This window comes from Grammomys surdaster, unplaced genomic scaffold, assembly GCF_004785775.1.
Source record: "Grammomys surdaster isolate TR1022 unplaced genomic scaffold, NIH_TR_1.0 313, whole genome shotgun sequence".
Taxonomy (NCBI): Eukaryota; Metazoa; Chordata; class Mammalia; order Rodentia; family Muridae; genus Grammomys; species Grammomys surdaster.
Window position 1 is genome coordinate 296,570 of NW_021604732.1, and position 7,654 is coordinate 304,223.

General features: G+C 46.1%; 1 protein-coding gene and 1 pseudogene across 1 annotated transcript in view; one reads left to right on the top strand and one right to left on the bottom strand.

Annotated features, from left to right (window-relative positions):
• Positions 1-7,654, top strand: part of LOC114629635 — a 21,309-nt gene that overhangs the window by 4,757 nt on the left and 8,898 nt on the right. The window contains exon 2 of the mRNA XM_028777705.1: positions 1,734-1,879. The gene's annotated coding sequence lies outside the window, so the exon portion shown is untranslated. The remainder of the gene's footprint in view (positions 1-1,733; positions 1,880-7,654) is intronic.
• LOC114629610 overlaps positions 3,537-7,654 on the bottom strand; it is a 5,522-nt pseudogene continuing 1,404 nt past the window's right edge.

Consider the following 7,654-nt stretch of genomic DNA (forward strand, 5'->3'; position numbering starts at 1 on the left):
CTCCCTCCCTCTCTCTCTCTCTCTCTCTCTCTCTCTCTCTCTCTCTCTCTCTCATTATCCAACCTTTTCCTCTTTACCCACCTTCCTAGTAAGATCCTGCCAGTCGAGCTGCCCTGAACCTCTGAGAGCACCGTGGCTCATATTTCTGTACCATTCACTGCATTTTGATGAGAAACTTTCCTCTGTCTTCACTGGGAGGACTGGTCTCTGATCCCAGGCAGAAGTCCTCTCTCTAGTAAATTGACTCCAAGGGTACATTACATTGGAAGCCACCCTCACCAACCACACTCCTGCCCTCACCAGGCACAGACTTCTTAGCCACAGAGGCACAGACTGTAGGAACAGCAGGCTAATCCAGTGCTCTTCCCTGCTCCAGCATTTTCCTATGTGATACTATGGGTCTGTGGTCCTCCAGACAGTCACTAGTCTGACTGGAATTTTGGTTTTAATAAAGTAGAAGTGTTTTATTAGAAAGGAGACTGACCAAGCCCAAAGGGGAGAAAATTTTCTAGGTAAGGTCCCAGATGTTGTTAGTCAAACAATTATAGAGGAGAAAAACCACAGTTATTATTTGAGGATCAAATTAACTCTAATCCTACCTATCTGGGTGTGGGCAAGCCCTACCTCCAGCAGAGCCCTCAGCCATCCTAGATAGCAGTTCATACAACAGCAGAGCTTAGCAGTTAGCCTGTTTATTTGTGACCAATTACTTGGTAACGTTATCTAGGGAAGTGAAACATTGTTGAACAATTAGCAATTTTTTAAAGGTTAACCCAACTGCACCAGGAAGTAGTCCATCCCTACAGCTGATAGAGAATATTTAAAGTTGGAGCAACTTCCTCATGGTTTATACAAGCCGAAAATAATTCTGTTTTTACAAAATCTAGCACAGTAAACTTAACACATTAATCATAATGTTCACAGTCACCATGGATTTTTTTTATGAATGGCTAGGGAGAAAGGTAATCAACTGGTAAAGTAACTGTCTTTCAACGAGAAAGTTATGAATTGGATACAGAGAATCCACATAACAGACAGGCATAGTGGAGTGAATTTGTAATTCCAGCACTGAGGAAGGAGGGAGGCAGATCCCTGAAGCTCGATTGTCAGCCACCCATACCTAATTGATGAAGTCCAGGCCAGTGAGTGTGTCTGTCTCAAAATAAGGAAAATGAACCTGAGCAAGAACAGCATCTACACACACATGTCCACCTACACACATACACACACACAGGGGTGGGGGGGGAGAATGTCAACAGAATAAGCACAGGACACGGTTACAGCAAGTGTTTACAATCATTGAACAATGAACAGTGAGTGGGATCACTGGGTCTGAAAGTCAGTACTGCCCAGCAATAGATGACATCATTGGAAAAGAGGGTCTTGAGGTAGGGAAACAGATGGTCAGTGGAGGGAGGTGCCGTGACATAAGCTATGCTACCAAAGTACACACTCAGCTCTCAGGAAGCCCTGAAGTTGGCAACTTCAGCAGAGCTCCACCTCCCTCTCTGTGAAAGAATGTGAGTCTTTTTCAGCTGAATGTGTAAGCCAGACAGGGAGGTCTCAGAATAGAAACCAACACCAACCCTCAACGCAGTCCCTCCCTTCAGGGAAAAGGCAGGTAGGATTCAGATCTAGGATACGAAAAACCAAGAACAAAGACTATGTGGACCAAAATCTGGAAGGAAATCTGAAAACATCTGCCTTTACTTCCCAGCTGTTCTTCTTTCTAGAGCACTGAGATACCAACACTCTGCATCGCATCTCTTTCCTGAATGTCCCAGCTCAGAGGAGTCCATAGAGAGCTATCACAGTGACCTTGCTCCCAGAGAAGAGGTGACATCACAGGAGGACCATTGGAGTCACTACTCAGGAGCAGGTATGTAAAGGGTTCTAAGCGCAGCTTGATCAGAAATCCTACTTACTTGTGGATTCAAGGGTCGTCTCCTGGTACCAGGGCAGAGGCTCTTCGGTTATGGATTATTTCACTCAGGGGTTGTTCACAGAGAGGCCCTTTTCTGTCTTCTGCACCACAGAGGACCCCCAACGCACCAGCCAGGCCTCAACAAACTTCCCTATCACCCACACAGCCTGAGTTTGTTGCTCTTCTGATGCTAGCTTGAGCTTGGAGGATGAGGGCAGCTTGTGTGACCAGTTTCCTCAGCATCAATGCAGGAACCTGTTTCTTTTGTTTTGGTTTTGGTTGAGACTGGATCACACTGTGTGCCTGTGGCAGGTCTAGAACCTGTAAATCAGGTTGGCCTCAAATTCAAGGAGATCCAGCTACTTCCACTGCTCTGCCTCATAGGGCCGAAATTAAAGGCATGCCCAACAACACCCAGCTATACTGGAACCATTTTATTTATCACAGGAGGATAAATTATATCCAGAACACCCACTGCTATTTCCTTATCTAGAAGGGAACTATGAGAAGCCATCATCAATGTAACCAGCACTAACAATACCTTGACTGTTTGGCAGCGTTTCCGGAGACGTCATAGTCATCAAATCATGGGGAGTAGCCCATTCTTGGGGCTAGAATTTCCATTGAGTAGTCTTTGATTTCTGGGAGCAGCTTCATCCACCCACTCAGGGTATCTCTGTTCAAACTTTACTTTTTATGAACTTGAAAAAAGAACATATTTTCTTACAGCTTGTTTATACATACCATTTTTTGGTTGTCTCCAACAAAGCCAGTCTTATGCTACAGCTCTCTGGCTGTCCTGCTGTTGGACCTAAGGTGTGGGTGACAACACCCAAACTCTCTAAAGCCACCACCAGTGCCATCTCTTTCTTTGTGGGAAAAGCCTCTTTTGACAGGGTACACGTGCATATACGATATCCTCAACCAGCCGTGTAAGTCCAAGCACGTGGAACTTGATGTTTAACATGATAGCCACAGGTTTCTTAACTTCTAGGTGGGTCCACTGCTTCATCTGCTTCACCATCTCCTCTGCCTCTTTTGAGGCAGAATTATCTTTCTGGCCAGGGTTTTCCACACCCTCAAGTCCTTATCAAACTCCTTTTCAACTTAGGCAAGCTGGCCACCCAGCTGCTACAGAGTCTAGTTTCTTTGAAAGGTATGCCACTGGTGTTTTCCAGGGCCCCAGCTTCTGCATTAGGACACCTTTTACTACCCCTCCATTTTCTGCCAAATACAAGTCGAAAGGCTTGGACACATCAGGAAGTCCCAGGGCAGGGAATGACATTAAAGCCATCTTGATGGTGTCAAAAGCAGCCTGTTCTTTTTCTCCCCACTCAAATGGCCTGTCACTCTTAGTCAATGGATAGAGGGGTGCTGCCATCTTGGTGAACCCTGGGATCCATAATCAACAGAACCCCACTGTCCCCAGGAATTCCCTCACTTGTTTGGCATTTGAGGGAGGGGGGATGTGAAACACAGTCTTGTTTCTCACCTCTGACAGCCATCGCTTTCCATCTCTGACCAGATACCCTAAGTAACTGACCTGTTTTCTGCAGATCTGGGCCTTCTTAGCAGAGGCTCTGTAACCTAGATTTTCCAGTACAGTTAGTAATCAACGGGTTCCATCGAGGCACGAGTCTCTGTTAGGGGCGGCCAGGAGAATGTCATCTTTGAATTGAAGAAGGGTTACCTGGGGGTTCTCTGCTCTGAACAGAGCAAGATCCTGGTGTAGAGCCTCATCAAAGATGGTAGGGAAGTTCTTGAACCCCAGTGGAAGCCAAGTCCATGTTAGTTGTCCAGTTCTTCTTGATTCAGGGTCCTTCCATTCGAAAGCAAAGATTGGTTGGCTTCTCAGGCTCTGTAAGAGTCATAAGAAGGCATCTTTAAGATCCAGTACAGTAAATCAAGTCCTTTGTGGGGGGAGAGAGCTCAACAAATTGTATGGGTTTGGTACTGTGGGATGTAAGTCTGTCACCCATTGGTTTCCCTCACGTAGATCTTGTACTGGTTGATAGTCGTTGGTACCTGGCTTCCATACTGGGAGCAGGGGTGTGTTCCATGCTGACTGACACTTTTTAAGTATCCCCAGATCTAGCAACCTGAGGATATGAGGTCTAATTCCATCTCGGGCTTCTTTACTCATTGGGTACTGACAGACTGCCACCAGGGTGGCTGAGGCTTTCAGGACTACATGGACCACTGGCTGGTTTTTAGCCTCACCCATGCCTGTGGTTTCCGCGCATGCCTGAGGGTACTGATCCAGCCACCAGTTCATATCTTTGTGATTATCTTTTGGGTGATGAAAGAGGCAGTATTCATCTTTGAGTTTTACAGTCAACACACATAATACATTTTCTTGTCTGTCTTTCACTTGGGGGCCCTCTGGAAGAAAGTGAATCTGGGCTCCAATCTTTGCAAGCAGGTTCCTGCCCAGGAGAGGGTAGGGGCATTCTGGAAAGACTAAGAACGAGTGGGACACCCATGCCGAGGTCCACTGTTCTTCAGGTGGTCCATGAATATTGCTTATTGTCAGTAGCTCCCTGGATCCTTGACCTCTTGCCAGACAATGGGCCTGTAGTTTGTAGAAGGTCTGAATGTTGAGCCCCAGTGTCCACCAAGAACTGGGTGAGCTTCCCCTCCACTCTCAGGGTTACCCTGGGCTCGGGGAGGAGGTCCGAGCCCCATCCTCCCTAGTTGCTGTCCCCACCCAGAGCCAGTATTTTGTGGCTTGAGGGTTCAACTTGGACTCGGCTGAGCCCATTCCCTCTTCTCTTCAGGCAATCTCTCAACCAGTGCCCTTTCTGTTTGCAATAGGCACACTGATACTTATCCAAAGGCCTCCTTTGGTTGCCTGGTACTCTCTCACTTGGCTCTCGATTTTCTCTAACTACTGTGGCCAAAATTCTAGTCAAGTTCTTTTCTTGTCTTTTCTCTTTCTTCAGTTCCCTAGCTTCCTGCTTTTTCTGCTTTCTCTCTTCTTTTTCTTCCTCAGTCTCTCTGTTATAGAACACCCTTTCAGCTACCTGCACCAAATCTCTCAATGATTTGTCTTGTAATCCACCTAACTTCTGCAGCTTTTTCTTAATATCACTGGCAGATTTGTCAATAAAAGCTACTGTCACTGTTGCTTTATGCTCATCAGACATCAGGTCATAAGGCGTGAACTGGCAAAACACCTCCATCAGCCATTCTAGGAAAGCTGAAGGGGATTCAGTAGGCCCTTGGACCATTTCTCTTACCTTGGCCAAATTAGTGGGGCGCTGTGCAGCCGCTCAGAGACCTGTCATTAGAGACTGATGATAATAGACCTCCAGATGCTCCCTACCATTTGGCATGTTGAAATCCCAAACTGGTCTGGTCAGTGGGAAGGCTGCATATATCTCATTCTGTAAGGGAGTGGGCCTTCCATCTGTCCCAGGAACATCTTTCTTGGCTTCCAAGAGGATACACTGTCTTTCCTCAGTAGTGAGAAGTATCTGTAAGAGCTGTTGACAATCATCCCAAGTGGGCTGATGTGAAAAGAGGAGGGAATCAATCAGGCCAATTAGAGCCTGAGGGTCCTCAGAAAAAGAAGGGTTATGAGTCCTCCAGTTACAAGGAGGAAGAGGATCTAATAAGGGGTGGTCAGCATCTGAGGTGTGTAAGATCTTCTTTTCTCTCACAGGATGTGAGGCTTTTTTCTCCTCCTCACCACCTTTCAATGCAAACACCTTGGTCTTCAGTGGGCCTGAAAGTGAAACAAATGGGAGGACCCATGGGGGTGGAGGGATGGGGGGAGAGAGAGAAACAAATTTTCCCAGACAGTTATATAGGGGATCTGGTCTGGATGCCCACTGGGACCCCTCTGAAAAATTCTTCCTTGAATCTGTCTAACCTTCTCTAGAAAGAAGGATCCCTCTGGTGGCCATTCTGTTTGAAAACACAGCTATTCTGAGGTACACAATGTCTGCCATCTCTGTTTCTTCACTCCTACTGACAGAATATGAGCTCTAGCCTTAACTTCCTTCTAGTGGTCAAGAGTCAGAGATAATGGGGTGGAAAGTGTCTGTCCTATGGTCAAAATAGTTCATCAGTCCAACACAGCACCACAAACAATGGACTACAGAAACAGAATTAGACACGGACAGACTGCCATGAGAGCACAACAAATGCTGGTTGCAAAACCACCTTCAGACAGAGAAGGGTTGTTTCTGACCTTATCCCCTAGACAGACTCTGGAGCATCCTCCAAAGTCTTGTGGCCTGCGGCCTGCAGGTACAGCTACCCTCCCCCGCCATTTCTACTACCCTGGATTCCTTCTCAGAACTCAGGAACTGACCCTATCCCAGGGTCCCAAACAGACTGCTCTCTGTGGCTTACCCAGTTCTGGCCCCTGCCACAAGCACAGAAATCAGGCTACAAAGATGGTCACCCCTGCCACAGGTGCACAGACACTTCACAGACACAAAACACAAAACAAAAGACACACCTGCTCGAGCAAACACCTCTTATCCCTGAGTTGTGGGGTTCTGAAAGAACATATCTTGGTGGGACCTCCAAATGTTGGACCTAAAGATCCAAAACCAGGGGATGCACTCCCCCAGAAACACTAATGGATAGGATTCACTGCAATAACATGAGGTTTATTGATGATAAGATGATAGCCAGTATACTGGAGTTCCCCTGTATGCAGACAAGAGAAACCCTGAGATGAAGCTACAAGCAGCATATATACCATTTTTACAGAGTTCACAAGGACAGTTAATGACTTCTCAGATAATAACCGTAAAGGATTTCATACAGCCATTCCCAGGCCCGGTTTCTAGGTAACTCAAATTTGCACCTTATCTTTTATAACAAAGAGGGTCAGCTTAAGTGACTTCTGTTTACCCAGGTGTACTGATAAACTCTTATCTTGGGCCCTTCTTTCAGGAATGTTTGTTTGAGTCTTTGGAATGTGCTCCTCCTGGGATGTGCCTCTGGGGCAGCTAATATTTGAGTGTACACTGAAACTCAAACTGAAGGATCTTTTAATTTTAAGTTCAAGCTGAGACCTGAAATTCTTACATTCAAGCTGAGACCTGAAATTACATTCTTATACTACCTGTTCAAAGTTCTCAGCTCCCATTATTCAACTGTCCACTTGTATATCCTATACATATTACTGTCTATCCCACCTAAAGCTATTTTTACCCCTCCTATGGGCCCCCTTCCAGTTTCCTGGCCTCTGCAAACACTTCCTGCTACATAAATGTACATACCTAAATATGAGAAGCTGAACTCCACATATGAGAGAGAACATCAGGTTTGCTTCTGTGACATTGGGTGACCTCACTTAACATTTAGTAGCTCTGCCAGTGTGTCTGAATGTTATACACTTCCATTGATGTTATGCAGGAACCCAGTTCCATTGTGTCTCTGTGGCACATCCTCATTATCCACTTATCCTCTGGGCTGATTGCATTTCCCAGCTGTTGTCACTAGAGCAGTGATGAACATCATGTTCCAGGGACTTTGTGCTAGGATATAGAGTCCTTCAGGGCTACACTCAGGAATGGTGTCACTGATTCCATAATGGCTGTGCTTGTTTACAACCCCACAGCAGCAAATAAGGACTCCCCTTCCCCTACATCCACACCAGCATCTGTTGCCATGTTCTCTCTTAATGAAAGCCTCTCTGACTCAAGTGAGATGAAATCCCAAAGTAGCTACAGTTCTCATGTTATATTGGCTGAGGATAATGAATACATT